Source organism: Lipotes vexillifer, unplaced genomic scaffold (assembly GCF_000442215.2).
Source record: "Lipotes vexillifer unplaced genomic scaffold, Lipotes_vexillifer_v1.1 scaffold591, whole genome shotgun sequence".
NCBI lineage: Eukaryota > Metazoa > Chordata > Mammalia > Artiodactyla > Lipotidae > Lipotes > Lipotes vexillifer.
The window spans coordinates 4,742,599-4,752,461 of NW_006791954.1; the positions used below are offsets into that span (position 1 = coordinate 4,742,599).

Here is a 9,863-nt window from a genome sequence, read left to right on the forward strand (position 1 = left end):
GGCGGTACGCGGGCCTCTCACTGTTGTGGCCTCTCCCGTTGCGGAGCACAGGCTCCGGACGCGCAGGCTCAGCAGCCATGGCTCACGGGCCCAGCCACTCCGTGGCATGTGGGATCTTCCCGGACCGGGGCACGAACCCGCGTCCTCTGCATCTCAACCACTGCGCCACCAGGGAAACCCTCTGATGTCCCACTTTTTAACTTCTGGGGAAAGATGTGATCTCCAGTTCCTCCCGAAAAGATCAGGTGCCCTCGAAGACATTTCTGTCTTAAGCTACGAACAGCAGCAGGTCTCCGTCTCCCAGAAGAGGTGGTTCTGTAGCGGAAGAAGACTTGCCCTCTGGCCTCCGCTTGATTTCAACCCCAGCCCAAGGCGCTGGCAGGAGAAGCTAATTGGGTGCAAGGGGCCTGGGTGAAGGCTGTCTGAAGACTGGCGAAAGGAGAGAGCCAGCTCTTTTTTAAGAAAGCTCTAATTGAGTTCTGAATCAGCCTGGCTCTCTTTGATCCCTCCTCTGTTTCCCACACTGCCTGAAAGAGCTAGATCAGCACTTTATAACAAGGGTGCGTCTGCTCCACACACCCCCACACACCCCCACCCCCACCCCCGCGCTCTCTGTTGCCGCCATCCACTGCTTGTCTCCTTCAGTTAAGATAATGAAGATGCTGAGAGATAAAATGTGTATTTAATAAGGGTGGGGGGAGGAAGGCGGGAAGGGGCAGCCGGGGCCTTCCCTAGTTTGGGGCCCCGCCAGGACTCAAGCTGAAGGCGAAGCCCGAGTAGGACTTGGCCCCAGGGTGTAGGGGTTTCCGGGCCCCGATCCCACTGACTTCACTGCCTGCTGCTTGCCCTAAATTCCCCCACCTCCACCCTCTCAGCCCCACACTCCTTTCTTTCCTCCCTGCTCGCTCCCAGTGGCAAAAACCTTATTTTCAGCTGGTAGCTTGGCCTTTGGTGCAGTGCCCCCGACCCCAGAGTCAGCTGCAAGGTCGGGCTAGGGCAGCCCCTCCAGTCTGGGCCTGTTGAAGCTGTGGGTTCACAGTATGGGGTGGGGGGGTGAAAAAAAGCTGGAGTTAATGAAGACCAGCTGTAGCCTGGGTTCTGCCCACAGTGAGCTGCAGGCCAGCCTTTGGTGGTGGTTGGAGGGATGGAGGTGTGTGACCTCCATCCCTGGGCACAATGATATCCTGTGGCAGCTGAGGCTTGCGCTGCTCTGTGAGCGTGGCTTTATCCTTAGGTTGTAAGAGAGTAATCTGTTTCCCTTTTCCTCCCGAAATGACACTCAGCCCTTATTGAGCTTTATAACTGTAGTGGTGGCCCAGCTGAGATTTGAATATCTCCAGGCTCTTCTATAAACACTCATTAACTGCCTGGGAAGAACCGAGAGCCCTGTTTAACAGCTGGGAGAGAACTGAGGCAGATTAGGGTGAAAGGCTTGACCTGAGCTCACCCCATGGACTCCACCCTGGGGCCCTCCAAACTTCCCGTCCAGCTCCTTTCCCCAGTTTCTGCCTCTTCTAGGAAGAAGCCATGCCCTCTCCCTTCCCTCGACTCTGTCCCTGACTTCCCCTGGCCCTTCACCCCATGACATTTTCCCTGCCCTGGTGCTGGAGTTATGTGCAACTCTCCTTGCAAAATATTCTCCCCCCAGCCCTCTGCAGCCTTCCCATCCACCTTTCCCTGGCCCACCAACCCTGAGTTCTCCCTCTGGAGAAGGTGGGCTGTCCTAAACGGGGTCTGTAACCTTGAAGTTGATCTAATTGTGCATAAGAGGCACTCTGCCCCCCTATATTTATCCTAAGTCGTACCTAGGAAAATATTCTTTCTTTTATGTATTCATTCTAGTAAAGTCTCAGGATCCTATTAAGGGCTGGGTAGGGGCCCGACTTGACCCCTAGGTTCTGCATCCCCTTCATTCACTGACAATTGCCATTTCTGCTAATGGATGTAACACAAATTCCCCCAGCCCCACCTGCTTATACTCTCACCTGGCTCTGTATATCTGCACACACTCCCAGATCTAAGGATATAAAACTGCCAGTTTCCAACTGCTATCCAAGTCTTACTGCTCTTTTTACTTGCTGGAAATCAGGACTTTTTTTTCCCACTTGGCGCGGCCTTCTAGGCAGTTAGGAATAGTGGGGGAGAGATGGGGAGACTGTGCTCTGTCTAGGAGGGGGAGGGTAGAAGTGAGCTCCCGTCCAAAGTGAACTCCCCCTTCCCCAAATTCTCAATAGCCAAGCTACTTGGGAGTGATTAGGAAAGCGACCTTAACCCCAGCTTCAGTCCCAAAGCCCAAATCCAGAAGAAGAAATGTCTTCTCCTGTCCCATAATATCCTCAGCTAAAATCAGCCATGTGCTGCGAATTTGACACTGGGGACTCTTGCTGTCCCAGCCCATGACTCAGACCTCGTCTTTCTACAGTGAGTTCCTTCTGCCCCATCAATTCAGCTCTGCATCCGCTGACCCAGTCAGGGACGGTGGGAGAGGGTGGGGAGAGCCTCCTGTTTGGAGAGTGGGCTTTAGGACCCAACGGGAACCCGTGCCTCTTGCAGCAGCCTAACCCAGAAGCAGGGGGGAATCCTGAATCGAGCTGAGAGGGCTTCCCCAGTTCTCCTGGGAACCCCATCGCCCCCCGCCGGCACGCACCTGAGCAGGTAGGACCACGCACACCCCTTCCCAATTTTCCCTCGGCCGCCTTCCGCCTGGCCTCTCCGCTTCTGATCTGGTCTTTTCCCTCACGGCAGTTCAGGCTTTCCCCATGCCTCCTCCCCCACTGCTCGCTGTAGTCCAGGGAGGTGGGAGCCTGGGAGCTGAAGGGTGTCTGGAAGCTCAGAGCCCCTGCGCCCTCCGGCGCCCTTGCTGCACGCCCCTCGAGGCATTCCCGTTCTCTAGCTAAGAATGGCAAGTGGGGGGAAGGTCTGCCCGGGCCCCAGCCCCTGCCCCCTCCTTTGCAGTATTGCCTAATCCCCCTTCCCCCACCTCACCTCGAGGGGAGAATTGGCAGAGCTGGGGTAACAGAGAGCCGGACGGGGACGCGAGACTCCCTGGGAGATTTCTCTCTTGCTTCCTCTCTGCCCCCCCAGCCCTAAGAGCTCAGGACTTTGTCCCCCACTCCCCACTCACCTTGTAGAGCCAGTGCCCCCTTCCAGGCTCATTGCACATTTGAGTGGCCAAAGGCTTTGCTGGAGGGTAGTGGAGGTTGTGAACAATTCTGTGTGTGTGTGTGTGTGTGTGTGTGTGTGTGTGTGTGTGTGTGTGACCTTTTTCTCTGGGGAAAGTTCTTTCAGGTTAAAGAGCTGTCTTTCCCATCCCTGCCAACACCTCAACACCTATGAAAAGCGCCCCCCCGCCGCACTGTGTGTGTGTGTGTGTGTGTGTGTGTGTGTGTGTACCATATGGTTGTAAGATGTATAATCTTAGGATGGAGGTGACTGGGTGCCTTGAGACATCCCAGAGTGTGGCCCAGGCCAGAACAGACTCAGCCCAGATGGCTGGGGAAGGGGGTGTGGACCAGATCAGGGAGGCCACCCAGCCATGCCAGCTCCCTGGGCTCCTTGGCTTTCAGAGCTCAGGTTCCTGGTGTTACCCCAAAGCTTCTGCCCTCCTTCAGGCTCTCTGGGAGAGGGTTGGATGGTACCTACTGTTTACAGTGGTTTGTCCCTCTCATTGGGGGCTGACAGGCCTTGTCCTCTGAAGATCTAGGGCATCTCCTTCTGGCTTGGTGGGTTTGCAGGAGGGGTGTATGGCTTGTCGGGGTAACCGTGTTTGTAAGTGTGAGTGTCGCCTCTGGGTGTAGCAGACTGGGGTGGGGAGCAATGGAAGAGATGGGTCACATTTTGAGGGAACCCCTCTAGCTCTCTGTGTGGTAGGTGAGTGGCACATCCCTATCTGGTAACTCTGTCTGGGTGTGGGGTGTGTTCTGTATCCCTCCATGACTCCCCAGATCCCCGAAGGGTTGGTTTTAGAGGAAAACTTGGATAATGGCGGGACTTCATTCTGCTCTTGACCCAGGAAGGAAAGTAAATTCTGAGTGTGAGGTGTGAGCGGTGGACTGAGAATCAGGCCTGAATGTGAGACTCAGCTCATTCTTTTAACTATGCATTTATACAGTTCTCTAAGCCTCTGGTTTCTTCATTTATAAAAATGGCTATAGTAACAAGACCCGCTTGCCTATTAGAGATACGGCCATAAAGACCTCATAAGGCAATGTATCCTACAGCCCAGTGCAAATGGTAATAATGGTGCTGGGGGGGGGGTGTTTCTAGGATGGGATTCTCTTTCTAATCTAGGTCATCTCTCCGCCTTCAGCTCCCTTCCCCCGTCCTTGCCCATCTGGGGGATGGAGGAAGCAGACAGGGTTTTTGCCCCAGGGGCTGCAGAATTCCCCTAATGTAGGTTGTAGCTGGCCCCCAGCTCTTTTCCTCTGGGGCTCTACACCTTCTCCCCTGAGCCCCATCTCCACCTTCCTCCTGTCATTCCTGTTCAACGTCCTTGTGCCTGTGTCTCCCCTGCCCAGTGGCCTCCTTGTCCGGCTCACTGGGCAGGAGCCCTAATCGGATTCGACAGCTGAGATATGTGTGGCGGCTGAGAGCAGGCAGGAGGGAAGCCAGAGTGGGAGGATGGTATGAGGGCTGCCCCTGGCACTGCCCAGGCCTCCTAGGCACCACCTTGGGCCTGCTGACTCCTGGCTTGGCTTGGCCCCAGGGAAGGGGTGCCAGGGGAAGCTCAGGAATGAACAGGCTGGGGTCTCGAGATAAAGGAACTGGAGAACACACCTAGGTCCCCAGGACCTCTTTGATATTTAGAGCCCTTAACCTCAGCATTTGGGACTCTGACTGGGAGGAGGGGAGAGTAGGTGACTGGCTGGCCCCGCCCCCTGCCCATCCCCAGGGCTCTGCTTTCTTCTCTCTTCTCGTTTAGAAATGTGTTCGCTTGCCCCATCCAGCCCCTCTGGCCAGTTCCTCCTTAAGGGCCACATCTGGGAGCTGCTGGGGCACCATGTGTCTGCCTCACTCTGGGCTGTTTCCTCCACTCCAAGGTATTTCTCTCATTCACTCTCTGGGCCGGGCGCCAGGACTCCCGGGTTTCCCGCCTGCCTCATGGTGCAGGGCTGCTCTGCAGGCCTCCAGAGAATCGCTAAGCTGGTTTCCTTCCTCCTGTGTGGGGAGGGCCTTCTCCCAGGGCTGGGAGGTGTCAGAAATCCCAGGTGGGTTAGGGGTGGGGGCACTGTAGCCCCTGGTGCCCCAGCACCCCGGCCCCTCCCTCCTAACCTCTGACTCAGCTTCAGGGCAGTGTCTGCCCAGCCTGGCAGGCATGGCCTCTTCTTGCCTCCAGGCTTCCATCTTTACGTGTGGGAGCCAAGATCTAGCCTCTTGAGCTTTTTTCCCATGGTATCTCGGGGGGGCTACCGAAACCCCTCTGTCTACACCCACACGTTTGGGGGAGCAGGGGATTAGTGTAATTGAGGCTGGGGCACTTATTTTGTCTTCCTTCCAGCTGGGCCAGGATGAAGAAAACCAGCACAAACTTCCCCACACCAATTCCCTCTGCCCTCAAAAGACCAGTCAGTGGAGCCAGGCCCTGCCCTTTCGGTGCCCACAATGTGGTTGGCACTGATTTTTCAGAAATTGGGAAGGTTTCCCTCTAGACCGCTGGCCTCCTCTCTCCTCCTCCCGAGGGGTAAGGACAGCTCTCTGATTGTAGGCATTTCTGGGCAGGCCTCCCCCTAGAGAAGGGGTGTGGGATGCCCTCGAGATGGCCAAGTTGGCACTAGCCCCAGGCTGGAGGGCTGGACCTGATTTGGGGCTGGGAGTTTGTGGGGGAGAGCAGGACATGGGCCTCCCTGCCCCCCTCATTTCCTGCTCTTTGGGCAGCTGTGGGCGAGAAAGGCTGCAGGGACTATTTTTAGTTGGTCTGTCCCCTGGCAGGAGGGACGTGCAGAAAAGCACGGGGCAGGCAGAGGGGCTGGCCAAGGTGAGGGTAAGAAGGCGGGTGGGGGACTGAGGCAGGGCCAGAGGGGCAGCAGACAGAGCAAGGATGCGTGGTGGGCAGGGGTAGAACCTTGAGTGGGGGAGAGGGTCCTGACCTGGTAGATGGGCTGGACTGGGCTCTCTCTGTCCAAATAGAACTAGAGGGGCTTTAGAGGCGCCTGGACCATCCCTCCCCTTTACAGAGGGCGAGACTGAGGGCATGTGACTTGCCCTAGGACCTTCAACCAGTCGTTGGCTGCACTGGAACCCCAGCCCAGGCCCCTTGCACTGTTTGTTTTTCTCTTGTCATGGTCTCTCCCCCGACCTGGTTGTGCTCCCTCCCCTCCTGCAGCAAGGGCTGGGTTCCTGGTTTGTTTCCCTCTCTGCTTGTTTACACGGGGTCTCCGGTAAACCCCAGCTGGGTGTGTTTATAAGTCTCCACCATATGGAGAGAGTCTGTGTCCAGGCTGGAAGGAGGTCAGGGCTGGGGTTTGTTTAGGTGGCCTGTGGCCACTGATGTGAATCAAGGTGCTGGGCAGGTTCCAAAAGTCTCACAGGCTGGGGAGCCGGGAGCTTGGAGACCCCTTTGAGAAGGGGCATGTCGGTCTAACTCCATTTTAGAGACCCAGAGAGGGCTGGGGGTTGTGCCTACAGTCCCAGGATGAGTTACGGACAGACCAAGGGCTAGGATGCAGCTTTCCAGACTCTCCAGAGCCTTTTGTGAGCGCCCATCCTGCCGTTCCTAGGTCAAGGTGGTTGTTTGCCAATCCCCCTCAACAAAGGAAGGGGGTAGGCACGGGGAGATTGCTGTTGGCTTCTGATCACAGTCAGAAGTGAGCCCTTCTGAGGCCTAGAGGCAGAGGCAGCTGGTTGGAGGTGCAGGGTAGGAAAGTTCAGTGCAGAAACGTGGTTCCTCAGAATTCAGCCTCATCCCCAGGGCCACCATGTTGCACAGCTGCAGGGGGCGCCATTCCATAGACCAGGGTATGAATGGTACCCTCTCTCTCCAGTTGTTCAGAGCCCTGCCTGTGTAGCCAATGATGGTGCTTCTGTCCCCCACCTTCTTTCTTTGAATCAGCTTCAGATGCTGCTGGAGGGAGGTGTCCCAGACAGGCTTGAATCCAGCTCCCCACCCCCCTCCTGCCACTCGATGGCTCCTATTCCCCTGCCACGGTCTCAGTGGGCCACAGATTGGGTGCAGGGGCCCCTCCCCCCTCTCCGCTCAGTTTCTATGTCTCTGGCGGGCTTACTTATCATTCCCCCGCCCATCAGGCAGGCTGCAGTGTATGAGAAATCAATAGTGCAAATGGATGGAGGTTGTTCAGCTGGTCGGTTCCTCTTGGGCCCCATCAACTCTCCCAGGACTTGGGGAGTTACTCAGTCCACTTCTGGCTCAACATACGCAGAGATACACACACCTAGTGGTTGTAGCCTGGGCACTGAGCACGGGAATTATTCTTTCTGTCCATCACTGTCTTCTCTCTCATTCTCTCTCTCTCCCTCTCTCTCATATACTGGGCTGGTCTTAGCATGACAAATACCCTTGAACATTTATTGTTTTCTAGCTTGGGTGGAGTCCACTGCCAGCCAGAGGTGGGAGGGGAGCAGGTGGGTGAGGCAGGCTGTGCCCAGGGAGGAGGATGAGCTGGGGAAGGGATTGGGTGGCAGCCCACCCCATCAGCCTCTGGTAACTCGATCCCTGCACCCCACCCTCCCGATTCCCCTCCTGCTGACCGACTTCAGCAGCTGCTGGCAGAAGCAGGGCTGGCAGAAGTGGGTATGAGTGTATGGGTGGATTTGGGGGGGGGGGGACGGGTGGTGGTGAGAGGGGCTGTGGCGGTAGAAGGTGTTGCCAAGACATGTTAAAGGAGACTCATAGCCTGGGTACAACTTGGGTGGCAGGCGGAGGCGGGGCTGGGAGAGTGGGTGGTGAGTGATGGGCAAAGGGCAGGCTTCAGGGGAGAGGCAGGGCAGCCCAGGGGGTCTCACAAAACTTGTCTGCACTGGAGCAGGGCCTGGTGTGGTGGGCGTGAGCAGTGAGGAGGGGGCAGGGGCGGGTAAAGCCATGGCTTGCCCCAGGATGCCTGTAATGCACATAACCATGGAGGACACAGCCTTCCCCTGTCCCCAGTCCCTGGGCTGTGCCTGCTGGGTATCACAGTCTCGGTGACTAAGTCACTTCTGTCCTGGGGCTGGCAAGGTGCCAGGCTCAGCTCTTCTCGGTAGGTGAGTCACTGCCCTGGCATCTCCCCTGGATGCAGCTGAGTCACTGGCCATGCCTGCTGGGCAGGTGGGCATCGTGCTTGAGGGTGGGGTTGGGGGCTACGTGTGGAGCCCCCGGCATCTTCTCTGATCTCTCTCTGGCATGCCCTGGCCCCACCCACAACTCTGCAGAGCCAGGAAAGGCTGGTGTTTCTTCCATATGCTCTGCTGAGAGGGTAAAGGAAGAAGGAGCAGGGTACTGCATGGAAATGTATTTCGTTCAGAGTAAATGGGAGGGCGTGTGAGGAGGGGATTGTGGGTTTGAATCTTAGGTCTGCCATTGACAAGCTGTATGACCTTGAGCAAGGCAATTCCCTGGTGGAGCCTCAATTTCCTCATCTGTACAATGGAAGCAGGAGCCCTGCCCTAGATGACCCTCCAGGACCGTGAGAATCAGATGTGCGGAGCCATGAGGGGGCTTTGGGGATGAGCTGGGTGGCTGCGGAGGGGGAGAGGAGTCTGTTGGGGTCAGTTAGGGTTCCAGCAGACACCTCCACCCCACCTGCATCCAGATGGTCAAAGTTTCCCATCCTCTGTTCTGATGATTACCAATGATGCAGGAGTTCCCCACAGGCCATGAAAGGGAGGCCTTGTTTTGGGGGAAGTGTGGGCTCTCCTGGGGTGTTTCACAGCTGTTTCATATCTCCTTTGTCTGTGTGGGGGGCCTGTCACCGGGCCTGCACCTATCAGGGCTCTCTCAGATTTCCTCTAGTGGGCAGAGGGATCCCTGTCTGGGGCAGCCAGCTGCTCAGGCTCCTCCCCCAGCCCATCTCCTTCTGCCTGCAGTAGGGGAAGGGTAGGTCCCAAGAAGGAGTGTCTTTTTTAAGGAGTGGGGAACACCTGGGACTGTGGCTTTTCTCCCTCTGCCAGTCTCCTGCTGCCTCCTTCTCCCTCCTGCACGAGGGTCCCTAGACGGTGGGGGGGTGGGGACACTGGAGTGGGCCCAGCACAGCTGGAGTTCAGCTGGGCAGGGAGGGAGTGCCCTAAAGGTGTGCAGGCTGTATGCTTGTATACCTGGGTGCCGATCTTCTGTGCATGAGCAACTGCCCCCTGTGGCGAGCAGGTTTGTGCATGCGTGAATTTCTTCCCTCATCTGCCTGTGGGTCTACTGCTCTGTCCAGGAGTGTGCCGCACCCGCACCCTCTGCTTCATGACCTTGTGCATGCACAGATGCCTGTCTTGTATGTGCTTGTTCTGTGCGCATACATGTGCATACATATGTGCATACAGGTGTGCTCTGAATGTGCATGTGCGTGTGCACATATGCGTGTCCTGGGTGTGCATTTGCACACCTGCATCTCGGTGTGCGCCAGCGTACCTGACCCTCTGTGCTGGCAGGTGTACATGAAGGCCACCCTTCGTGGGAGGCAGTATACCTGTGTTTGTGCACACTTGTATTTCTGTGTCTGTGATCCTTCCCCTCTAGCCTCCGCGGGAAGGAAGACTGGTAGAATGTAGGCCAGGAGGAGCCTGTGCGGGCTTGGAGGTTGGCTGGCACTAAGTCCCCTCCCAGGCTGGTCCCTCATCTGGGCGGCGCCCCCTGCTGCTGGCTGGACTCAAGCTAGAACGCCTTTGGTGGGGGAGCTGGGGGGGGAGGGGTTAAGCGTCGGCGTCCACATCTGGGAGCCATT

At 56.9% G+C, this 9,863-nt stretch overlaps 1 protein-coding gene across 1 annotated transcript in view; it reads left to right on the top strand.

Moving 5' to 3' along the window:
• Positions 1–2,563: 2,563 nt before the first annotated feature.
• Positions 2,564–9,863, top strand: part of RARA (retinoic acid receptor alpha) — a 45,284-nt gene continuing 37,984 nt past the window's right edge. Inside the window, exon 1 of the mRNA XM_007465194.1 lies at positions 2,564–2,655. The gene's annotated coding sequence lies outside the window, so the exon portion shown is untranslated. The remainder of the gene's footprint in view (positions 2,656–9,863) is intronic.